The 27,750-nt window shown below is 28.5% G+C and overlaps 1 protein-coding gene across 1 annotated transcript in view; it reads right to left on the minus strand.

Moving 5' to 3' along the window:
- The window catches only part of LOC103580293 (lysine-specific histone demethylase 1A), a 201,100-nt gene that overhangs the window by 88,380 nt on the left and 84,970 nt on the right, over positions 1–27,750 (minus strand). The window lies entirely within an intron of this gene.

Genomic DNA, 27,750 nt, shown 5'->3' on the forward strand with positions numbered 1-27,750 from the left:
AAGCTAGTATTTGTATAGATATATTTAGTAATATTTAGTAAATATACCCGAGTCGTAATATGAGATGTAAATTGAACGTTTTGGATATTTGTTCAGCTTCATACTTCTATCTTTAACACTATATATTTATATCTGTTCATAGATTATTTCATGTCAAGGTATTTAAAACTGTGATTACATATATGGAAATAAATTATTTAATGTTTTTATTAAATTAAAATCATAGCTCATGAAATTACCAATTTTTTATGAACCAAAATACAAAAAAATTATTCAATTTTCGTACCAATCGTTAAATTTGTGTTCAATATGTTGAAAACGTTCAATTTACGTCTAATATTTCGACTCGGGTAAATATACAAACACATGAGTGATCGGGTACTGGATCATTTGCACGAAAAAAATATGAAATTCAAAATTTGGTTACAATTATTATGTACGCGCAGAGAATTTTTGAGTCAAACTTACCCATAAAATTTGGTACTGTAAGGACATCTAGCCAGTAACTAAATTTTGATTATGTTGTTAGTAGAAATTGCACTTCATTTACATGCTATCGAGTAGTAAACTTTAGAATGTGCATAGCAAAAATTTGGATACTTACTACATGTCTTCATAGTATCAAACTTTTTGAGTAATTTTTACTAAAAATTTTTCTTCGTGTATACAGAAAAAAAAGAATTTTTTTCTCGAAAATTGTCGATTTCGATTCATAATGCGAAAAATTTATTCGGGGAAGTAAAAATTTTTCGTGTAAAGAAATCCTTCTTTTTTGTGTAGAAAGTAAACTAAAACTTCAAATGATGAAAACCGATAATTTTTACTTTGGATATGAGTAATAATTACTATTCCATAAATAAAAAATATAATTGTAAATTAATAATTTCTAAGCGGTTGTACTTTTCGCTTATGCACAGAAAAAAAATAATTTCTTGACACTAGAAATTTTCATTTGCCCCAAGATATTTTCTGCATCATAAATTAAAAACAAAAATATTTTTCTGTATAGAATAGTAATTTTTATTTGCATCACAGTAAAAATGAATAAATTCCACTTGTGATTTAATTTTACTTTCACATAGTAATTTTTCCCGTGTGCAGCAAACTTCAAAATTTCAATCATAATTTTTTTTTTCATATTAAATTTAAAACCGAATAACTAATGATTGTACCGCTTTCTCTTTGAACTATTCTACATCACGATTATTAAATAACAATAATAATAAAAGTCATCATTGGCAATCGACAAGTTACCTAACAAATCCAATAACTCTATTGAGTATTATCGCAGTAAGCGTTTCCAACCTCATTCAATATGTTTATAACGTCATCTACAAAGCTGTGAGCAAGTCACACTGCGAGACTCCCCGTGATCAGCACAATAGGCCGCTTCCTTATTCAGTGTCTACATTAACAATGTTATTGACACAATAAAAGAATTAATAATAACAATGATAATAATAAAATGTCTCCATCTCTTAACTTTCGTCTATCACACAATTAAATTTATTTTACAAATTAAAACCGCTCAATCGGAATGGTAGCAGCATCTATTGTCATCTCTGACATTAAACTTTCAAATCTTACTTTTCTCTTTATTAATTTATCTACCCGTGAACTTATATTTTAACTTTTTGCTGGCGCGCCAAGTGCTAAGTATTTAAAAGTTTACGGTCTGTATAGTACTGAAAAATAAAATTTTAGATGTCACTAGATTATCCGCAAGACTTTCACAGGATTTTGGATAAAGTATTTCTCCGTGATGTCTCTCTTGTTTTTAACGGTTGATCGATCCCTAATTCCCATCGAGCCTTTAGGGGATAAGTAAGTGGGATTACCGTCAACCAGGAAAGGTTCTCAAAAGATTAACTCTTCGCAAACGAGCTTGCAAGCTCATGGGCTTAAACCATTGCACAAAAAGTACTGAAGAATAGTTGCTAAAAAAATATTTAGTGCAGTTATCATTTTTACTTTTTTTTTATTTTCAGAGATTCAGTTTAAACAATTAGTCTTATAATTAGTAATTGATAGGGTCAATCGAATATTGGGGGAAAATGGGCCTCTAATACTAAAGCAATTTTTTTTCGTTACTTTTTCTACTTTTTGATAGAATTATTCATATTAATATGAACCACTCATAAAAATATCAATGCGGGGTAAAATGAGCCGCCTATAAAAAATTATTTCTGTTATCTATTAAAAAAAAAACTTCACGGGATCAAAATCTATAAAATCTTCAAGAGAAATTTTAAGAAGTCCAACTGTGATTCTGATGTTTGCGGACAATTAACAATTTTCGGTTATTTTTTTTCAACAAACAGACTACAAAAAAAAAAAAAAAAAAAAATGCACCTGTAGAAAATTGAAAAAACTATAGGTGCAATTTTTAAAAATAGTTTTATTTTTATAATTTATCGTTTTAAAAAAAAATCCAAAAATTATTAGAAGTCGGATAATTCTAGTATCATGTCCAGTTAACCCGAAGTTCATTTTGTTTTTTTTTTTAAATTTATAAAAAGTAATAAATGACCCGACTTGTCCTATAATTTTTATGATACTAAAGTCAAATAATTTTGGGATCCTTTTTAAAAACGGCAACTAATAAAAAACAGTATTTTGAGAAATTGCACCTATAGTTTTTTAAATTTTCTACATGTGTATTTTTAATTTTCTTTTTTTTTGTAAACGATTTACCGAAAAACAATCCGAAAATTGATAATTGCCTTCTAACTTCAGGATCATTATTTTTTTTCCCTCTCTGATAAATTTTCAAAAATAATACATGGTCCATTTTACCTCACATTATATTTAAAACGTTGCATTAAAAAATTTTATACTTAACGTTAATTTCAATAGACAAATAAATAAATATCAAAAAATAATACTAGACAAAGTCTTTTGTTTGAATTTTTAATTTTTCATTGACTTAAGATTTAAAATGAAATAAATAGAGCGTAACTTTTAGTAATCATTATAATCTATGACGTTAAATATTACTCTCTCATTTTATTTATATAAAATAAATTTATTATGTATATATGAGTAGTAGATTTGATATTATTAAGCTAATGCAGCTTTTACTGGTGTGTAATGTCCACACCTATATGCAAAATTTAAAATAAATTTTTTAAATCTGTCAAGGATTGATTTAACGTCTCTTTGTATGTATCATGATCATGCATTAGGTGATCGCGACACTAACGAACTAGACATACTCGTTCGCACTCGATCGTTATCGATCTATAGATCGCGATAACTGCTAGTGAAAATAAATATAAAATTATAAGACAATAAAATAATAAAAGGGGAATTTTATTGTGAAATTGGCGAAAGTTTAAATCTGAATATTAATGTCATTATTTTGTAAATTATAAATACATATTTTTTTGCTTGGGTAATTTTTTTGTGATATTTTATAGCGAGCAAATTTAATGTGCGAGTGATATTAAAGGTTAGATATGTTTATTTATAAACGTATGAGTGGCAACAAATAGTTGTTCTAATGCTTAAATCATGACTCGCGCAAGAATTAATGTGGTATATATTTACGCTTGAATGTTTCGTTATCTACACAAAATATCGAATGTAAATGTTATCGATTGACCGGGACAAACAAACGATGCGAGACCAATAAATTAAATTGTATACTATTTCATTATGGCATACATACTTGTAACAATTGTTTTATGCATTTATGCTTCAGGTATTTATTTTATACATTTACTACTACATTTGTTTGTTTACACTCTTTATTTATAATAAATCATATATTTTTATTTTTCCTATTACGGAAATTTATTTCGACAATAATTATTTATAGAAAATTCTTTTATTTTGATTTTTTTTTTTTTTTAATAAAATATAAAATAAATGTGGAAAATGAAGCCTCTAGAATTTTTTCAAAATAAATTCGAAAATTTTTAATTTATACCAAAAGTTCAAATATATGAAATTCGAATAAAATATTAAGAAAATTTTTTTGACTAGTGGTAATTTTTACGAATCGAAAATAAGAATTTAAAAAAAAGAAATTTTGATATTTTTTAGGGGGCCCATCTTACCCTACTCTGTGGTTTTTTTGAATAACTGGGACATGTTAAAGTATAGAATTTTCTAAGGACTGAGAAATCGATTATTTTTTTTTGTTTTTTTCAATGAAATATAAAATAAATGGGGAAAACGGAGCTTGTGGAATTTTTCAAAAATTAGTTCAAAATTTTTATGATATATTATATTTATATTTATACTTTAAATTCAAATATATATGAAATAAAAATTAAATGTCAAGGAAATGTTTTTAAAAAAATTTTTTAAAATTTTTGATATTTTTTAGGCGGCCCATCTTACCCCAAACGGATATTTTTTGAATAACTGAGACATATTAATATATAGAGTAGTATGTAGACTAAGAAATTCATTTTTTTTTTTTTGAATTTCGCAATTGTACGGATGTGCAATGTTTTGTCACGGAAATTAATTAATTTAAATAATTGAAAATATTTATTGATTTTCACAACACATTGATTTTAAAATATCTGAAAAACTATATTTCTTAAAAAAAGAACTCGCGAGTTAATCGAATGAGTTAAAATTAAATTGTAAGTAATTTTTTATTCCAATTTTATTGTTTAGTTAACAAAATAATTAGTTTTATAATTAATTATATATTTTTGTGAGAACGAGCTGTTAAATGCGAGAAAGTAGGTAATTTTTATTTTTACTGTTTTCACTACTTATTTTTAATAACATAAAAATAAAAAAAATAAGAATAAAGAGAATTGTTTCTTTTACTTTTCTTTGTATGGAGAATAACAAAATAATAACAGCAGAGAAAAAAATAGCAAACAAACGGATGTTAAGTTATGAGTAATGGATTCACGCGTTCTCCATGGGCGGTTATATATCTTTTACCGTTATATAAAAGTGGAAGATCCCGAATGCTTACCGGCCATCTCTTTCACGATTATTTTTTTCATTTTTTACTCCTGCCAAGTCTCCGCGTTTGCACTCTTTTTATACGACGATGCATTTTTCTTACATCTTTTTATCTTCTTACTATAAACATTTTTATAACTTATAACATATATGTTAGCATCAACATATACGTATATATATTGTATAAATTCATAGTGTCCCGAAATATAAATTTTTCAAATTATTTTAAAACCGTTAGCTTTGCAATAAAAATATTAACTTTTTTTTTTAAATATTTAAATCTGAACAATGTACAAATTTATTTTTTTTTTTTCTTGTCAAAATTCAAATAAGTACAGTTAAGTAAAACGAGGCAAGATAACCAGCTTACCCCCGAAATTTGGTAAAAAATTTAAACCTTGGTGTCCTCTACTTTAAGTCCACTATCGATTACATTTCTTTGAACTTCCAATTTTTCATTTCTATCCCGGGTAAAGAAAATTCAAACCGAAATAATAGTAAAATTTTTTCTCAGCCGAAAAGTGACCGAAAAAAGTCCGGGTGAACACTAGGCTCAAAACTAACTAGGCCGAAAAATGGCTGATAATTAAGCCTAAGAAAAACCGAAAAAAGCCGACTCAATTTTCGGTCTGTCTATTAAAAAAAAAAATAAAATTTCAAAGTATTTTCGGTTTCTTCCGGAAAAATTCAACAACTTCAGCGTGATTTCGGCCAAATTTAGCCTTTTCAACGTATTTCTAGTCAAATATTTTACCCGAGTCAAACAAGCGGTTAAATATAAAAATTCATCACAATTTTCCAACCCCCAAAAAACATATACTTCCAAAAAAAAAGTCTATGCAATCAATTACTTATGATCAAAAAATAATTTCAAAATTTTCCAGGTCGAATTCTAAGTTTACTCATTTTAATTTATGAAAAATTCAGACTAAAATCCAATTAAATGTAATTAAATTTTCAAAAGTTCTATAACAATTAGAGCATAAAACTAGCATTTAAATTCTCATATTATAAAATAGTCACCACAAAAATTCCCACTTTCGTTAGAAAAAAAAAAAAAAACCTAATTAGTCATATTTATAAAAAAAGCAGAATATAAATTAGATATTTAACATAACAGAAAAAAAAAAAGTCTCAAGAGACATTAGGCAGTATTTGCGAGCTTTTAGTTGTCATCAATGACATACAAGAGTCAGACATTTGCAGGACAACATGTGGGCGTTGATTCGTGTAGGTTGTTTCATCTTTTCGCCTCTTTATGATGTGTATATATATATATATATATACATACATATATGTATATTTATATATACCATCGTCCCTCTTCTCTTGGAGTCGGAACAATACAATAGCAAGATTTGTAGCCTCTACTCAGCGTCACATTCAGCTTTGTAAGTCCATAATGTACATCTTACTCTGCAGTCACAAATTTTTTCGCCACGAAATATATTACTCATTATTATTATTTTTCCTCCGAAATAAGCTAAGGAATAAATGAAAATAAACTCTATAATCAGAGAACGAGAAAGAGAGAGATAGAGAAAGAATGAGTTGAAAATGAAAAAAATTAACCTGTGGAATTAAAGTTGCTACAAATTTATATAAATCGAGGTCTCACGTGTTGTATTATCTCAAGGCTCCACACAACCCAAGTAAAGACAGAAACAGCAGCTACACGATTCAACTCACGGTGGGAAAGTCCTTGCGTGAGCACTGACTATTTTCACCTAATTCACCAGCTGCAATCCAATTGCATTGTTTCATAAATTAAGAATGAAAAATAATAATAATACTAATGAAAATAAAAATAATGTATACATATATATACACATATATATGTATTATCTTCCTCAGGTGGTTCAGGAGATCTCCAACGATCTCAACAGCTCGTTACGTCATTATCTTTTGTTGTGATCATTAACACATGTTATTGATTATTAACAAACTCACGATTCAGGAAATGTTAAATATATATTAACTATCATGTCTCACGAAATATTAATTATATAGGAAAAATGTTTGTTCTTGTTGCTGTTGTTGAGTAATTAACAGTTAATTATCGTTATTCATATTATATTAATATTCAGTATTTTAACATTTACGTAATTAACTTTTGTATAATTAAATAATTATCTTAAGTATCTGAGAAAATTCAACTATTTTTTTCGAAAAAATTTTTCAAACTAACGACTCCTTGAATTCAACTTTTTTTTTATATTTAATATATTTACTATTAAACGCTGCGATACCAAATTAAAAATATCAATTACACTGATAAGGGAGCGAGTGATGATGCAAGAGGTTAAGAATTATTAAATGGAAATATATATGAAATTCGAGTACCAAAGAATAATTAGTATCGAGAGCATTAACTTTTAGTACTTCAGTATCAGTGTACTTGGTAATATTTATAATTTTTTTTTTCTTTTTAATTTAAAGGAATCATTTATTTTTAAAAAAAATTATTTACTGCACAAAAAAAAATTTCTTGGTACAAAAAATTTTTACTTGACCCAAAAAATTTTTTGCATCATAAATTGAAAAAAAAAATTTTTTTGACGTGAGAAAAAAAATTTTTGCGCCAAGAAATTTTTTTTTAATACCAAGAAAATTTCTGCCTTCAATTCGGAGTGCAAAATTTTTCTCGTGCCAAAAAATCTTTATTTTTCTGTGTATACTATCATTGATTTGAAGATATGATTGAAATAAAAAAAAAAAAAATATTAAAAGTCTAAAAAAAAAAAAAAAAATAAAACTTTTTTCATTTAAAAATTTTGAAAACTTTTAATTTAATTAGTTTATAATTCATAATTTAATAAATTTCACCGAAGCATTTACAGTCTCTAAATACTTAACATGATTTCTGATAATTTAAAAAAAAAAGCCGACTTTACAAACATATATAAACCACACAGTAACATATATAATCATACATAACCAATTTTCATCTTATCCGATTATTTTTTGTTGGTTAACCAGACAAACTGACATTCAGTAGCATTAAAAATAGCCAGAAGCGAGTTTCTCAAATACCCACACTGACCGCAAAAGACCTACATATGTTTATAACTATATATACATATATAACCTCTCCATTTACGAAGTATATGAATATTAAAAATTTTCTTTGTCCCAGTTCAATAAAGTTTATATTGATCATTACCGTATATCTCGATAAATAATCACCACATATATATAGACATATATTGAGGCGCCGATATTTCTTGATTGTAATTGCATCGTCGATTATCCAAGTACCTTTACTTGATGCATGGAGGTTTACTTTTGTTCATTCGTCATACCGGCTACCAGACCCTTGCTTAAGACTTGAGGACATTGCACATCTGTATTGTAACTCTATACACAAATACGTGGAGATAATACATAGAGATGTAGCCTCGAGTAACCATGAAACATCATACTAACATACAAAAGCCAAAGGCTTATGTACATATATATATATATATATATATATATATATATATATATATATATATATATATATATATATATATATATATATATATATATATATATATATATATATATATATATATATATATGAGCATACATATGTTCGCCGACGTATAATCTTCCGGGTATTTGGACTGGTCACCGTATAGTTTATCTCGTTAAATCATACCAGAGCTATGATTTTGTTCCTTCATAAGGATTAAATTATGAGCATGTGTTCGTTAAGTTAAGACACTAGGACGATATTCTACTACAAATAAATTTCTGTGTTGATAATTTTTAAACGGCTTGTATGTATGTGTATGTGTGTGAGGAAAAGGATTGACTAGATACCTTAACTATATAAGTAAACTAACACAGTTGCTTACATAGCAACAAGTATTGAGATGTTGACCTGATATCACGATTTACGATATCACGACTTTAAAACCCTATCCGCCAATTTGTGATAATAGCTCTCTACTTATATATATATACTAAGAATATAAGAATGTATATAGTAGTACAAGTTTTAGTAGTTGTAAACTGGAAAAACTTGTTTTGAGTTAGTAAAGTAAATTATTAATATCTAGAAAGCGTTACGACAAAATGGCCGCGCATTCAAAATGGCCGGCCATCAAAATGACAGCTGATTAGGTAACATACTAAATATTAAGTACTAAGCAGATATTTTTATTGGGTTTATAGATTTATTTACTTATGAGAAGTACGAAAAATAAATTTGTGGTATCTCAATTCATTTTGTCATTGTATAAATAATCGTTCAAGTTTTTTTGGTGGCCATATACAGAACTGCGTGAGCAAGAGTACAAGAGTTGTATGTTTTTATGTTTTATGGCGGGTTCTGAGGGTGATAAGTCTTGTGAGTTCAAAGGTAAGCTTGTAGAAGTGAGTGTGTGGGTGGAAAAATTTACAACCCAACTTCCGAAGGGAGGAATTATTTTATTGTAAATCATTTTTTGTGTAAATGTGAAAGTACTTTAGGCTCGTGAGAGTAAACTGTGAATGAGGATAAGGGAAACAATTTTTTTTTTTGATGTTTTTAATTATAATTTAGTTCACTTGTATTATATTGGGGATTTTCTTCACTGAGTGAATGAAAATGAGAAGTCGTGTTTGCTTGGATGTGTACGGAGTCATAAGGCTCGGTTTATTGCACTCATGTAATGGTTTGTGGAATATATGTGTGCAAACTCTGAATGTATGTACAAAGCTGCAGCTGTTCCATATAGTTTAATGGCAGATGTTTCTGGCTCCGCGTCCGCGGGCTAATCGTACCTATATATAAATTCACTGGACTATTTTTTATTTTTTCATTTAACGTAAAAAAAAAAAGAAATTTTTTTTTACATTTGCTATCTACCAATTTAATTAATTTTTTTTTAACTCGCTTTTGACAATTGGAGAGCTTGTACTCTAGTGTAATTTAAAAGAATCGTAAGTGCGCTAGAGATTTTTAATTAAAAATAATCGACCGACATTCGAATAATAAATTAGTCTAGGGTAAAGAAACGCGTTAAATTTTATATTTCAATAAATTTTACAGCTATATTTCATATTCTATTGGTCATATCAAGTCGTTGGGAAGTTTATTTGCCCATAGAACTTTTGTAAGAGATATAATTTTTTTATCTGCCGATAAAAAAATTGAAGGGAAAATGGGGAGTGAGAGCGAAAGAAATAGAAAAGTAGTTTTTCGCACCAGACCCGTGTTAAAGAGGTACAATAAAGTAAAGTCGATGGCCCTAAAAAAGTTTCTGATTGAATCGTCGGAAATTCAGTAGTCTTTGATCGTACTCTAGTCGTTATATATATTTTTTTTTTATTTCTTTGTAAATTCTTAATATTATTTTTTGCCTCTTAAAAATAAATTTCGTTCATCCTTGATAAGTTATTCTTCAAGTTAAATTCCTTTTTTATCAATCGATCGGAAAATTCCTTTTTTTTCTAACCTCGAAATTTTATAAAAGTTTACAGTTGATGTTAAAAATATTAAAATTAGTAATAAAAAAAAAATTATCGGATATTTTTGAAAGTTCACTCGCGTAGAATCCAAAAAAAATTTATGTATAAATTAATGAATTTTTATCCAGTAGAATTGAGTCATTAAAAATCGCAAGTGACTAAAGTGCATAAAAAATTCAAATAAATTTAAAAATTATTAAAATTGATAATGAAAAAAATAAAAAAAAATACTGGATGCTTTCGAAGGTTTATTTGAGTGAATCGTAAAAAAATATGAATATTTAATTGACGTAATGAGCCATGAAAAATAATAAGCGATGAAAAATTTGATAACCCTGGCGTATAAAATGATTTCAGCTTTATTTGGATATTATAATGCTGAGGTTAATCCGGCAAAAAGTAATAAAAGAGATTAACAAGAAATAAGAAATAAAATAAATAAATAAAAAAGTGTTAAATGTTTATGTTGATTTTACACGTTAGTTTCTCAGGTTCTTGATCGTCTGTTGGTTATGCAAAGCAGCATTGTAGTGAGACTTAAATACAAAGGTCCATATCTTCGGCAACCCCGCAGCGATCACACCATAACACGATGTGCGAGTGAGTTTTAAATAAAAAAAATAAAAAAATGAGAGAAAACGGATGGTAAAGTTTGTGCTCTTACTTTTATGTGTTTGCATCACACTCACGCCCCCGGGTGCGGCACGTGCAAAATATGCATGCGTTTGCACACGAGACAATGCTACCACCAGTCAAAAAAAGAATTCGCTCTACTATATACATATAGATATATGTGTAAAGTTGGACTTAAAATCGCGAAAGCAGGAAAAAACGATAAAAAGATTGTCCGAGTGCAGTAGCATGTGAATCGAGTGTTGGAATGAAGCTGTGAAAAGGACGACACACATTTATACAAACGGGAGCACAAAAGTTCACGTTTTATCGTGACCAAATGCATGCAAGGGGTGTGAGATGACAAGGGAGTTGTGGGTGTAACACCATTGAAAACAATTGTTTTTAATCTTCACAAACGCTGCCAAGAAACATGTGCCGCCGGTTATTTTTTTTTTCATTTTTAACCCCACAAACTCAACAATAAAAACATGTTACATGCAAAAACTCGGAGAAAAATTCCGAGTACATAAATAAAAAAGGTTTAAAAATTTTAAACATGTGGATAAAAAATTTTATCAATTTGAATTCTGTAGAGACCACCCTCAACTCTATAAAAAAAAATTCATCGACTTAAGTCTGGTCCGGTCAATTGGCTTAGCAATAATTTTTGACATTACCGTCGGAGATCCCAGTGAAAAATAAACTGCTCCGGGGTAAAGTACATGCCTTCCTTTTTTTTTAACCATCGTGCTGCAGTGGTTGGTAATGATTCTCCTTGGCAAGTCTATTATTATCTTTCCCCGTGCGACTCTCCAACGTCCTTCTCTTTCTTTTTTTCTTTTCGTTAGTATCTTTTCTTTTTATTAGCCTTTTTTAACTGGCTCGACGGACCAATGCATACTCCGGTTTCTCAGGAAATTTAAGTTTATGTGTACCAATCATAGACACGCGGATCGTTATGTGTATTTATGATGCGTAGCCAGAATGAGCTGCTGCAACTATTATGGATTATGTTTACCGTCGACGGATATTTATATATATATATTTCTGTATGTATTTTGACATGCATCACTAGGCTTAATTATTGTAGAAAATGGATCTATTGTAAACAGCTCGCTACTCATATTGATTGCCTGTTTTATGATACATATATTATGAGTTATTTTACAAATACTCTCACATGTCATAGTTAAATATAATGTAGGATCTGTTAGTTTAATTAAATATTACTGGGAATTACGGAAATGGGGCAAATGGACATTATGGCTTTAGTTTAGAAACTAAATTATATATGATGCAAAAATATAGAGAATTTAACTACCGTCAAGAAAATTTTAAAGTCCAGTTTATAAGTCTGTTCGTTTGTTATAAAAGCTGTAAGTCTTTTTTTTTAAATTTATATAAAATAACTTATCTTCTCAAGTCTTGATTTTATATTATTTGAAAAAAACTTCCAGTCGAGTTTATAAGCCCGATAGTTGGTTTGTTATAAAGTTTGAAGTTAATTTTTTATAATGCTGAAGTTATCCGACGTCTATTAAATTTTGAATTTTTTAAAAAACGATAAATTCAAAGAATAAAATTATTTAAAAAATTACACTTATAGCTTTTTTAATTTTCTACATGTGAATTTTTTTATTTCTGTTTTTTCGTAATTGATTTGTTGAAAATCCGAAAATTATTAATTGTCAGCTAACTTAAGGATCATAATTTTTCTCAATTTAGATAAAATTGCTTATAACTTCTGAAATTTTGATTTTACATAAAAAAGTAAAGATACATTTTTTAAAGAGCATCAAATTCTCTTAAAAAAAGGTATGAATGTATGAATTGATAATTTCAAAATTTAAAAAGTTACAGGCATTTTAAAATTATCTGATAGTCAACTTCGTAGTCTGGTATTAAATTTCATAAAAAAAAATTTTTTTTTAATTTTCTATGACTGTTATTATTATTGTTATTATTAAATTCCAGTAAATAAAGTTCATTAAACTAAACCTACATCTCTATAAAAAAAAAGTTGAATTAAACAGTTCCGCAATATATTTAGGCAAAAAAAAAAAAAAAATATGAAGAGTATTGGTAGCTCTCGAGTTGAACGTCGGCTCCATATGCTTGATATATTGATGAATTCATAGAGGTCGTGTCCAGAGAACACTCGACTTCGTGCGCTTAGCTCTCGATACCTTTATGGGATTCTCTTTTGATTCCCCTCAGCAGCCCGAAGCATAGAGAGAAAGAGAAGACCAAAAAGACGAGTTAACCATTATTCCCTCTTCCTCCCCCTATCCCCCTAGCCCTCATACTCATGGCCCCTTTCATCCACCCTCAATACCGGGCGTTTACGATATGTCGCCACCTACCTCGAGCAGTATATTTTGGAACAATGCCTCTATCCAGCCGCCTACTATATATTATATATATGTACCAGCGCTCGTGAAAATTCGTGCTGCCGATCGAGAGATACACAACAGCCTCTCCATCGCTCCAAGACTTAACTCCCAACAATATTACCTTTTTACTTTCTATTCAATGTACTCGAAGCAGTATCCAGTTATCCAGCCAACAACTTTAATTATTTCATAAATATTAAAAACTACAGCGGCCATTTATTCTTAAGAAATCGGTATCATATTAATGAAAATTATCATCAGAATGGAAATTTTAAATAAATTATGACAATTTATATTCATTTTTCATATATACAATACGATCAAGTTCAAAGTTTCTTGGATAGTACACGGAAAAAAAAGTGAGCAAAAATTACAATGCAGAAAGTAACCCGAAACCACTAATATGTAAAAAATGACTCCTCCATAAGTGAAACATGCAATGAAAATTTGATCAAAATGTGTCGAAACTAAAAACTCAAAACTTGAATTTTGTAAAATTAAATCATTATATTGGTTCGAAATTTTGGTCAGACTAAGGTTTAGTGTATTAAAATATAATTCCAAGAGGACCACTCATCTTATATATTTTTTTTTTGATTTTTCAAGGTACTGGTTCAATTTTCCCTTGGTTCAATTGACCCCACTCTCCCCTACTTTTATTTAAAATTGAAGATAGTCAATGCAGTAATCTAACATTTCTAAAAAAAATTCATCTCAATATTAAAATTTCGAATTGGAGTAAATGCGGATTCAAATGAAATCCAGATCACTTTGAAATCAATCCTCTGGAGAAACAAACTCCCTATTCAGTGTAATTTTTTCTAAAACTCCAAAACTCTGAGTTACAGTATTGGCAGTGACTAGTCTCCTATCGCCAATAAAAAAGTATACCACTAGAATTAACGACATACTTTTTCCTGGTTAATGATGAATAGTAAATAGAACAAATAAACGTTAATTATAACACCGACTATCCCAGACTGAACTTATTCCTATTGTTTAAAATAAAAATAAACCGAATGTGAGAGAAGAGAAATGAAGAACAGAAAGAGTAGAAATGTAGAGAAGAGAAGACTACGTGACGATCATCGAAGTTGGACAAGCAACGCGAATTTTATAACGTCTACGTCTTCCACTTGGAGAATCTGAGAGTTGAAGAGAGTGGAACAAGCCCGACGATTGGATCGTCTTGTGTTTGTTTCTCTTTTATATACAGTACAATACAATACAACATAACACGATGAGGTTGCTGGTGTACTCACAAGTGGATGATACACGGTGCACTCTTACTCTCATACTTTTATTGATGATGATTGTGGTAGTTGATGGTGGATATGTTTGTATGCTTGTATAGTCCTGATGATTGTTTAAATGTGTGTATAAGTGTCTGTCTGAGTGTGTGAGAATACGTGTACCCATCGGCATCTATGGCCGTTATTCGCAGGTGATACCCCGGGCTGATACTTTTTAGGGGGAATAATTTTACGCGATGGTAACCTTACGAAAGGTGAACAAGCCAGAGGATAAAATTAACAAAATTGTGAGTCAAGATTGTTTGTAATATTGCCGAGAGGTAATTTAAATATGAATAGTGAATATTTCCCTTAGTAAAATTGTTTTTTAACTTTTTAATACAAGTTGGGTTGTATTTTTAACATTTGACTAAATAAAGAGTCTGATAAAATAATAAATTTATGAGAGAAACAAATATTTAAATTAATTGGGTGAAAAAATTGGTAGTTGTAGTTTACGAACGAGGTTTTAGTAAAATATGGTGGGTTAAATACTGGAGGAAATGAGCTCGTTTTGGGTTATTTTAAAGTAAAGTTAATGAGGGAGACGATAAAAAATATTAAGATATTTCATAATATTCAACGTCCGCGCAGTTATGAATTTTTAAAATGGTCATTTTTAAATTTCGGATTTACTAATTAAAAATGGACAATTTAAATTTATAACGACTATGGGTTTTAATATTAACGAATCGTTTATTTTTTATCTTATTACTTATAGAATTTTCTTTAAAATTATCTACAGTGATGCTCACTTTTGCCGATAATTACTGAGTATTTAAATTTAATTAAATCTTAAGACTTTAAATCTCTTACTTTTTGCCTACGAGTAATCAAATTAATTACTTAATATTTACTACACAAAGTAACCTTCATTGTAGGTCATTTTAAAGGGAATTGAATAAGGAACACGATAAAAACTAAATTATTTCTTAATATTCAAATGCTGGATAATTATAAATTTTTAAAACGACCCATTAAAAATTTACGGATTCGTTTATTAAAAATGGCGGTAAATAAAAATTTATAACATGAGGATTTAAATATTAAGGAATAATTTATCTTTCCATCTCGATCCTCGTGAAATTTTCTTTGAAACTATCGTCAATAAGCTCAGTCGCCTAATAATCACTCCGTAATTAAATTTAATAAAATATTTTCAAAATCTTTAAAATTTTAACTGCGACTGTTTAAATAATTAAATTACTCAGTAATTGTTGGTCAAAGTACACGTCATCAGGTAACTTTTAAGAAAATTCAATAAGGAAGACAATAAAAAATAAATAATTTCTTAATATTCGAATTCCTCGGAGTTGCGAATTTTAAAAGCAACAGAAGTCAAAGTAAATATTTCTTACCAACTAAGTACGCCACTATGTAACTCCAAACTCATTATAATGAAAGCAAAGCTTACCTGTAACAAAAAAAATCATAAATTATTAATCTGATAGTAATTATCGTGATCAATACTCTTGTAAATAGTAAATATAAAAATGTAAAAAAAGAATTAAAAATACATATATAGTGGGAAAAAAAAACTAATAATCAAAAGCCCGGTTGAAACGCTGTGTGGCAAGTATGTATGAGAGGCCGCACCAGCGCGGCATCCGACCAATCAGCAGCCATGTAAAAAGAAGTAAATTGTATCCATTCCGAAAGTCTCCGCGTGCCAGCTCGTTGAGTTTATACCAACATACTGCTCAAGAGCAGGACTCAAACGAGCGCCCTCGATATTAGCAATCTCGTCCTGCAGAAAAGATGCGCTTTTTTATTTTCATTTATTTACTTACTTATATATACAAATTTTTTTTTATTTTCCCATCTTTAGCCACTACATTTCATCTTTTTATCGTTCTGTGAGATGAATAAGAACGCACTGCACTGCTCCACTCGGTCATGAGTGCAGGCCATTTATTGAAGCTCTTGTTTTTTTGCCCCACACTTTAATACCCGAGTTTAACAAGCCCCATTCAATTATTATATTCAAAACAATTCAGCTTTGTGTGAGCTATTGAAAAAATTTTATTGCAAAAAAATAATAATAATTCATTAATACTGGCTTACATATTTTTTTTTATTGACAAGATTAAAAAATAAATGTAAAGAAAAAAAAGTAATATTTTTATTTATTAATCGAATTGTCTTTGTTGGTAAAATTGAAGGTGTGTTTGCTCTCGTTATCTCTATTTTTATTTTTTATTCCACCTGTTCTGCTATATATATATATGTAAACATACATACAGAGAGGGAGAGACTCAACTATACAACCCTCCAATCTTCATACTTTTAAATAGCATACATTCAAATCATGTGCACGCGTAACTAACGAACACCCCTCGGTTTTTATTTTACTTCCTCTCACAGACTGTGTAACACTAACCAGTATACAGTATTATTTAATCAGGGATGATAAAAAAAAAGGGAGAAGGTAACAAAGGCAGGCTTACGGATTAACTGGTAAACATGGTAATTTGATATAAATGCAATATGGTTATATTTTTTTTGTTTGTTTGTGTTATTAATGTTGATAAGAGGATTGTGAAATTAAATTCACATTTATAATTATTTTTTTTTGTTTTAATAGACGCGAAAATAAATTAAATGAAAGAAAGGTTTTTTAAGTGGTTTAGTAAAAGTTTATTGTGGGCTGAGGGCAAAATGGGCCAAGTTAAATTCTTTATGAAACAAAATTATGACAATTTGGGTCATAGAAAATTGATAAGAAATAATTAAAAATTTTAAATCAGCCCTGAATTTTTTAGTGATACTGAAGTTAACCAGCTGCTATTAATTTTTGAGTTTTTTTTTAAATGATAAATTAAGAAAAAAATAGTATTTTAAAAAATTGCACTTATAGTTTTTTTAATTTTCTACATGTGCATATTTTTTTTTTTTTTTTTGTGATCTATTTGTTGAAAAAAAAAATCCAAAAATTGTTAACTGTCTGTTAACTTAAGGATCGTAATTTTTGTAAAGAAAATTTTATTCAAATTTTTATAGTTGATATTAAAAAAAAAAATTTAGATGAATAACATTGAATTAATAAATTTAATTTTTTGCAGGCAGGTCATATAAATGTCATATATTTAATTAGGGACAAAAAAGTAGAATTAATGAAATAAAATTACACTATAGACATGATATTCTTCGGAAGCCCATTTTTCCCCCTCCCTTTCAAGAAGACTTAAGTAGAAAAAGAACAAAAAAAATCATAACCAGACACGGAGAGAAATTTTGTTGTATATGAATTTGAAAAAGAAAAAATATAGAATTACGTGTGGGCTTAAAAAAATGTTAGCAGAAATAATTGTTTTTATAAAAAAGTTAAAATTTAACCAGACATTCCGGAGTTCTACTGAATCAGGAGGTAGTAGATAGTTGGTAGTGAGTATCAACATTGTAAAGGTAAGGTAATAAGGTATTGGTAATAAAATACGAATTCGAAAAACGAATTTTGTTTAAGAAAATAATTCCAGAGCCAGGTAGGGTTTTAGTAGCGAAGACGGTGTCCAATTTATGTTGTCTTTAATGAATTTAAATAGATGGGCCGTTTAGGAGGATCGGTGTGATCGTTGAGGTCATTGACAACTTGGAATTCTTGACGACAGAATCGAATTTTTTATAATTAAAAATAGATTTTATTTATTTTATTATTTTTTTTTTCATTTTATCTATCGGTTGTTTTTTCTATTGACTATTGTGAGTTATTATAATTTGAGCCATCAAATTTATTGAGTTTATTTTATTTTTTATTTTTTTTATATTATTTTTTAAATTGGAAATTTTTATTTTGATAAAAATTCCCTTAAATTTTTAATTTTATTTATTTAGTTTCTGTAATTTATTTTTCTCATTTTCAAAATATATTAAATAGAATTTTTGTAATAAAAATTATTTTGAATTATTATTCCATAAAAATAAAAAAAAAATTATTGGTAATATATTTTTCATTTTTAAATTTAAAATTTTAATTTTAAAAAAATTATTTTCGTAAAATTTTGTAATAAATAAATTTTAAAAATTATTTTCAACTGATTTATACGTCAAGCTTAGAAAAAATTTTAGTATAAATTAGTAGAAAAAAAATGTAATTTCAAAAAGATAGTCTTTATTATAAATTATGATTTAAATAAAAAATTTATTTAAGTAAAAAAATTCGGGAGTGAATTCAGAATGATTTGAAATTTTATTAAAATTCAAATTTATTGTCACTTGAAGTTCTGGAGTTTTAGAAAAAATCATCTCGCATCCGAAGTAAATAGATAGTTGGTTTTTATCAGTGGCGGGATTTTGATTTTATTTAAATTCGCATTTACTCCAAGATTCAATCCCGCTTCACTCCAGTTTTTTTACAGTGTACCAATTAATAGAAAAAAATATCAAAGAGCCTCTAGAAAGTTTATAAAAAAAAATTGAAACATCCGTTAACTGCGACTAAATAATTTTTATCATCAATTGTAAGTATTCTTGTGTAAACACAACAGGAATAATTATCATCACTTAAAAAAATTGTAAATAATTTATGAATAACATAAAATTCAGCCTTTAAATTGAATTAAGTAACAAAAAAAAATTGTGTAATAAAATTATTTGCAAGACCTATTTCTCATAAGAATGAAGTAAAAAAAAATTTCATTGACTAGATTTAATGACTACTTTAACGCACTTTATTTATTTTTTTTTATGACATAAATATCATTCTTAAATGCTACTAAACATAAAAATAAAAAACTATTTATGCTCTTATATATATACTACCTCATATCCATTAATAACAGTTATTTAAAATGTTGCTTTACACAATTGTAAAAAGTATCCTTGAAATAAAAAAATTTTAAAACGAGTGTCACATGACTGCGGAAAAACAATCAACAATAGATTTAGCAATGCGCGAATCGCGGTAACAATACTGCGGCTAAAAAAATTAACCGAAGAAACAACAAAAAGACAAATAAAAAGTAAAAGTTGTTTTAGATGAGAAACAAAGTGAGTATTCAACAGAAAAAACGGTTAAATAAAACATGAAAATACCAAATAAAAGTTGTTAGAAATAAAAAAATAGACGGAACATTGCGGTCAAGCAACGGAGTCATCCGATTGAATTTTAATTTCACATGATGTATGCTTAATAATTATTTATCCGGATTTCACAAGCTTTCATCAACATCATTTAATATTAATAATGTATCAGTGTATATATTACGTCGCTTATAAATGTAATATAGTAAAGTTTTGCGCAATACAATTAATTTTTCATTAAATGGATTCAGTAAATAGCTAAATAGCTCTAATGGTATCTAATAGGTACTTATTAATTTTAAATTGAAATAGAGAGTTCTATTTGCGAATCGACGAATTATTAGATAATTTTTAATAACAAAAAATAATTAAAAATTTGTATGTATATTTTTTTCATTTATAATTTTTTTTTAAAATTATTTTTGAGTAAAAAATTTCTAGTTTTTCCTTGAGCTAGGATCGGCCCTTTAAGTTCCATGTGCCAGAAAAATTGTTAATTAGAATTCAAAATGTATATATTGTAAAAAATCGAGAGTGAATATGAACTTTTTTTCGATTCGAATTCACTTCTTTACTCGGGGTTAAAAAAAAATCAGTTTGTATACGAAGTGAATATAGGGAGTGTTTTTTTCAGAAGTGATTTCGGGGTGATGGAAATTTCATTGAAATTCGCGTCTTATTCAGAGTTTTAATTTTAAAATAAACTCCCGAAGTGAATTTCACACCGAGGGGAGAAATTTACGAAAATTTTTTACCGTGTATTAAAAATAAAATATCATTAATACACGGAAAAAAAATTATAGTAACTGTTCCTAGTACGTTTATGAAATATCATCCCATACCGTTATGGTAATGATTACTTGGGATTATGGGATATAGACCCATACTTTCTGGGAAAGTTTCCATAAGTATGGGAACGATTCCTATCATTATGGTAACAGTTTCCATATCGCATGTGAAAGAATCATGGTAATGATTACCATACTCATAGGAATAGTTCCCATAAGCAAATAGGAACCGATCCTATAACCACATTGTAACGGTTCCTAAGCGTATATGGTAATGGTTACCATAATATTATGGTAACTATTCCCTTAATATTATGGTAACTATTCCAATAATATTATAGTAATTTTTTCCATAATATTATGGTAACGATTACCATAATATTATAGTAACCATTACCATAGGTACATAGTAACGATTACCATAATTCCATAGGAACTATTCCGATACCATATGGGAATTATACCCATAATTATAGGAATGATTACCATAATATATATGGGTGCCGTTCCTATAATCAACATTTCAAAAAAACCGGTTACCATGAAGTATGGGAACCATTCCCATAATATATTGTAACTGTTACCATAATTTTCTCTCTGTGTAACTACACTGTGAAAAATTTTCAACAAATTTTACTACGGATACATTGTAAAACCGGACCATAAGAAAACAGGTATAAAATTTCAAAGTGTCCCATAGTAAAAGTATGCGCATAGGCCCAAATCGTGTCGTCTGCGCATACGTTTACTATGGAACACTTGTAAATTTTGTACCAGTTTTCTTACGGTCCGGTTTTACAATGCACCCATAGTAAAATTTAATGGGAATTTTTCAGTGTAATGATAAGCGAATGTTTGATAGAAAACAAAAATAAAAATTTTAATATTGAGGTGCATTTTTTTGACTTTTTGACTTCAATTTTTTTTCAGCTTTCTTTTCACATTTTATTGACAAAAATTATTTTATAAAGAAAAAAAAATAATTCTACAATTATCGAGAAAATTTTACAGGTACAATGATGTATGGAAAGCTAATATTCGCCTACAGGAATAATAAGAAAAAAATTTCTTAAAGATTTGAATACTGAGTTGCATGTTTTGTTTTTCTGCTTTGAAATTTTCAAAGTTTTTAAAAATTATCTATAATATTAATTAATAAAAACTATAGATTTCCTTTTTATCTGCACAGCTGCGAAAATAAAAGCAAGTATGGAAAGTTTGAATTCAATGATAGAAAAACTAGAAAAATCTTTTCAAAACTAAATCACAGTTTGCATTTTTTTGCGTTTCTGCAACTCAGTTTCGTTAATTTTTCTAAATTATCTCCATAAATTTTGATTTTTCATTAAAAAAAATCGATTCTCTATCAAACTAGATAATTGTACAAACAAAATGTCATAAATCATAATGATTTTTACTCACGGAAAGCGATGAGAAAATTTTTCAAAAGATTTGAATCATGAATAACACAATAACATTTTTATAATTCTTTGCTCAAAGTAATTAAATTTATATTTAAATACACATAATATATCATATTTAACCGACATTTCACAAGCTGCCACTGCTATATAAAATATTAATAACGCATTACAGTATACATCACATCGCTTATAAATTTTTTCTACCTTTGCGTAATAAAATTAATTTTCCATTCATACAAATAGCTCTAATGGCTTCTACTATAAGCTTAATAATTTTCAATTGCAAAATAAATGCTTTGTAATTACAAAAAAATCAACTATACCTACTTATAATAATTAACCATTTTTTTCCATTCCTGTCATCATAATTGCACCGTAAAAAAAACCAGGGTAAGCAGGCGGTGTAAAAGTTAAAATTTTCGGTGTTAAATGTCAACACCGAAAACGGTGTCAAAATGGTATTACCGTCGGTGTAAATATTCTTTACCGGTGTTAAAAAAATTTACATAATCCATTTTTTTCTGACTTCTATTCGTGGAATATTTTTTACACCAATTTAACACTGTCTACACCGGTGTTATTTCATTTTAACACCGCTATTTTTACAGTGCGTTCTGAATAATTTTAATATTTGTTGCTTTTTTCAAAGGATACGCAGGTTCTGATTCATGTGTGGCAAACTTTCAGTGAACATTTGTATATACATGTATACAAATATATATATGTATATATATACGTATATTTATTTGAGTATGCAGCAAGAGTATAGATGGTATAGAGGAGGGAAACGCAGAAGACAGTGTATCCGGTATTTGAGCAAGGAGGTATTGCGTGCGAGTTAACAAGCTAACGACGGCGTGCGAGCGCGATTTCTTTCCTATCAAACTCCATCTCCTTCTCACCCCTTCTCCGTCCAATCCACAAGTACCTATACCAGTACCAATGCAAAGTACAACTAAACCTCAACTCAAGAACAACAAGTCGGTTATATTGTACAATAGCAAGTTTGCAAACCAAGAGCCATCTTCTAGGTTCCTTAGCCCTCATCACTTTTTCAATTTAAAATTTTTTTTACACTCCCTATTCATTTTCGTATATAGCAATTGCAATTTATTATTTTTCAAAATATATCGGAGATTAATCTTTTAATTAATTAATTATTATTTTTTTTTTAATTTATGGAAAACCAATGTTTGTATTTAATTATTTTTAAAATTTTAATTATAAGATAAAAATTAATTAAAAATTGATAATTAAATATTTTTAATTACAAATGAAATTATCTTTTAAATTTATTATTATTTTTTGTTAATGTTGAAATTAGTATGGACATATAGATTATGTATGAAGTTCTTTAACCATCAAGATTTAAGGTTTTGTATCTTCTGAACTCGAGTATCAAAGAGTACAAGAATGCTATAAGCTATAAGATATATAAATGAATAAGATGTATATAAATGTGATGGTATATGATCGCTGGAAGTAAATCGCGTGTATGGGTTTGTATATATGTATACATATATATGTTTAGCAAAATGTATGAGTATGAGTGAAGGAGCAAAGCAGGCTCAGGGAATAAGAGGGTCCACTGTTATTGCTATCAAGTGTATAAGTGCAAAGAAGGCACATTGGCTATAGCCCCTGGTGTGTGCTGAATCTCTCATACGATATGTATCGCTTATGAGTAATTGTTGAGTGCCGAGTGTTCGTAATATGAATGGGTTTCCGTTCACTTGCAAATGTAGTCATACATCACTGCGTTAATTACGGCAATGAAATGTTTATTATACCAATGTCAACAAATTTTCGTACTAAGGACCATTTTATCAACTTATTCAACCAGTTAGTCTCTTCATTAATAATTATACACCAATAATTAATACCATGGATAAAAAATCAACTCATTTTGCTATCCAGAGGGAAATCTTAAATTTTTTTAGCCGAGAAAAAAATTTCTTGCGTCATAAACAGAACTGACAAAATTTTGGCTCCTCTTCGGGATTGAAAAAAAAATTTTTCGGGCTGAAAAATAATTTTCAAACCAGGGTATCGCTTTTTTTTGTAGGCTGATGTACGTTATGATTTTTTGAAGAAGCGAAAAAAGTTTTTTGTTCGTTTTGATAATTTTTAATGATTTCATTCGGGTTTGAAATTATTTTAATAAAAAATCTCCTTTCATTCCAGCCACATGTCAATTTTAGTAGATTTCATAGAAATCTATCTTTGCATTTGTCCTCATGGTTGAATTTTTAAAAAATTTTGCCATAATCTATCATAATTCATCGAGTAGGTTCCAGAAATACCATTGGTTCAAAAGTTTATATATATATATATATGTATATATATATAACGCGCCATGTTGCGACGATAATGGCCACAATTTTTAGCGGATCTTAATGAAACTTGGCACACTTATTCTATGAACGATTATTACGGTTAAGTTCGAAGATGAGCAAAATCGGTCAACTCGTTTAGAAATGGTGAACATTTGAAATTCCAAAAATATCGAAAAACCCCACTTTTTCGGCTTTTTTCGTAAATAACTTTTTAACGGGTATGTCTATTGTTATTATGTAAAAAGAACTTGATACCCGATAAAAAAGGCTATATTTTCCTTTTTTTAATTTTTGTTTTACGATAATCGTTCCACTTTTAATAAGGGTTCAAAGTCACATAATTTACTCATGTGGTTATGGTGATTATGCCATTGTTTTTATCTTTGAAAATTTTTGATGGGTGATTATTAAATTCTATATATATAGAAATCTACTTCTATTTCGGATGTCGAATAGCCTTTTATTTTTTTTTAAAGTATTGTTAAATATAGAAAGAAATTTCTTTTTTCATCGTAATCATGATATTGTTCTCTGGAAAAAAATGCTTTGAGCTTTAATTTTAATTTTTGTGAATTTTTAAAGTCAGTTTATTCTCATTCTACTGAGTTTCAAAATCAATACGATGATTTTTTGTTAAAACTCATAAGTTGCTAAAAACTGTTCTACACTTCGAAAAATTGAATTTTACACTGCAAGGTATCGATTGTTTTCAATCAATTCAACCAACATTTAAGAGTAGTAGCAAAAAAAAGGTACCTTGGTTTCATTGAAGTCAAAGTAACAAAATTTTTTTTTTTACATTAAATTTAATAAAAGCATTTTAAATTCAGCATTTAAACTTTTAAAATAAAACTTTTTTCATTTAAATCCGAGAGTTTTAACCAACGTCACATCCTCTGGAATCTCAACAATTTACAAGAAATAAGAAACCGCAAATTTTTCGGTTCCACAAAAAATAATCGGTGTAAAAAAAGCAAAAATTAAATTTAAAGCCATAAAATGTAAAGTGAAAATAAATAAATAAATAAGCATCCACATAAAATATAAAAAACTATTGAAACTAAATGAACATAATTGTATATCAGAACCGAGGAGTATTTGAGGTACAGTCGGTTTGATTTAGCATTTTTATAGCGTGTACATAACACCGTGATGATGTTTACATTTTACGACACATCTCTCATGTATTCTTTCGTCTCGGCAGTGGGAAAAGACATTTCAGCGCTCATGTAAGCCGTCTTAGTAGCTAAATGTGTGCCTCTGAAGTTGGATGGATGAGTGTGGGAGTGAATACGGCCGGGGAGCTTTCTACATATACACAATGCTCAGCAAAATACTCATTCCATGTCTACTTCCAACTTTAACTCTATCTCCAGTACTAGCATTAGCACCGGCAATAGCAATAGCACTTGCTTTGCTAAACGTATAATACTATTGTAGTTAACATTATAAGATCCTATGCAATGTTTATCTCCTCTCTAAAACAGTTATACTGTACTTTAAATACAAAAGATATCCGTCAGTGACATGTTTGTTGCGTTCGAGAATGGGCCATTGTCCGAGTGCCCTTTAATATCCCACCGTTTGGCCTTCATCCAATCCCTGTGATGCAACCAATTTTATACTACATTATATTACATTACATACATTGCACATATATATTTATACATGTACATTATCTTGATTATTGTTATAATGTGCGAATGAAAGTTATGCGTTATTTGTACGAGTAATTGTATGGAAAATTCAAAGCCTTGAACGACAGCCTTGACGCATTATTTTAATTAAATTTAAACACCTGAGGAATTTAAAAAATGGCGACCGGAAATTACCAAGATTATTTTATTTCTATTTTAAATCATTGAAAAATTACAACTTTGAAAAAATAAACTTTCGAATCACTACAAAAATTGATTTTTATAAGAAATTTTCCTAATTAGGCTTTACAACTGAAGAGTAAGCAAATTTTCTAACATTTAATAAACATCCAAAGTTCTTAGAAGGAAAAAATTTCGACTGAAAGCAATGACTCAAAAAAATTTTTTTGAAAATCTCCATTTTCTTGGATAAAGTAGAAATCTCTGACCAAGACAAATTCTCTTGGCTCGAAAAAATCTTGACTTGGTTCCTAAAAACGTTGACTTTAGATAAAATTTTTTCTGCGTAGAAAATGAGCTGATTTTGGATAGAAATGGAGGTTAGTCAACGAATAAGCAATTTTTTAAGAAACGGAAATATCCGAGTTCAAAAAAAGACAAAATTTTTACTCGGCCCCACATAGAAACATATATATGCGAAAAATCTATGTAACATGGTTTTTGCGGAAACATATATTTATATATACTCTCAAAACATGAACAAGTAAAATAGGTGAATATTCACTAATTCTGAATACCAATCGAACCACTTTTTAAATTAAGTGGTTCAGTTTGGCTTGAAATTAGTGAATATTCACGTATTGCACTTATTCATGTTTACAGAGTATGACAATATAGATATCATCACAATATATATAAACGTACTTGCAAAACCTATCGAGCATGTTTTTTTCACGGATATATGTTATACATATAGCATATAATTTTCACAGAAACTTTTCCGGGACCCTAATATCCGGACACTAACCAATGACCAATGATTGACTTTGTCTTTAAAATTTTTCTCAAAAGTAAATTCCATTTTCCTATTGATTGTACTGATTCCATTTAAAGAAACTACGCTAAAGTACCAAAGTAAAAAAAACTGTTGTAAGTAACATTACAGCGAAAACAAGAATTTTTTAAACCCCATCCAGAGATGTCTGGTTTTCAAGCTAAAAACTTTCTCAAAAAAAGAGATAAACCTGTGTTCTATTACAGAGCCACTAATTAATAAATGAATAAAGCAAAGTGTTAAAATTGTAAGCAGAATAATTATAATTTATAATGAACCAAAGGAACATAATGATAAAAAAAGTATTAAAAAACGAAACATAAAGCTGAATAAAATATAATGTCAATAGAACGTTGGCGACATTTAGAATAAGCTTGTGTTCGCTGAGATCGGTTAAATATAATATTAAATTGTGTAATGCGTATTACCATTTTACGATATTATTTGCATATTTAAATCCATTTGGGTTTAGCATACTATTGTAAACAACGTGTGAGGGGACGTATGAGGTTATTTATGACAAGTCTTGGCCTTTGGTTTGTCTCTCGTTTTGCCTGTTAAACTTTGCCAAACTATATACACATATTTATTAATATATATACATATACATACATATATATTTATATCAGCATGGGTGTTTGTGGTTAAAACGTAAAAGAGATACTTGCGAACGAGTTTATCGTGTGCACGGAACTCACGATGCCTAGTATAGGAACCTATTCTCTAAATATGTATATACATATACATAGATAGATATGTATAAAGTATTGAAGAGAAATACACTAGTTGCGGATGGAGGTAAGGCCTCGATATTACCAATAATTGTCGGCTGGAAAAGGTTATCTCATGAAAAGCCG

This window comes from Microplitis demolitor, chromosome 10 (assembly GCF_026212275.2).
Source record: "Microplitis demolitor isolate Queensland-Clemson2020A chromosome 10, iyMicDemo2.1a, whole genome shotgun sequence".
NCBI lineage: Eukaryota > Metazoa > Arthropoda > Insecta > Hymenoptera > Braconidae > Microplitis > Microplitis demolitor.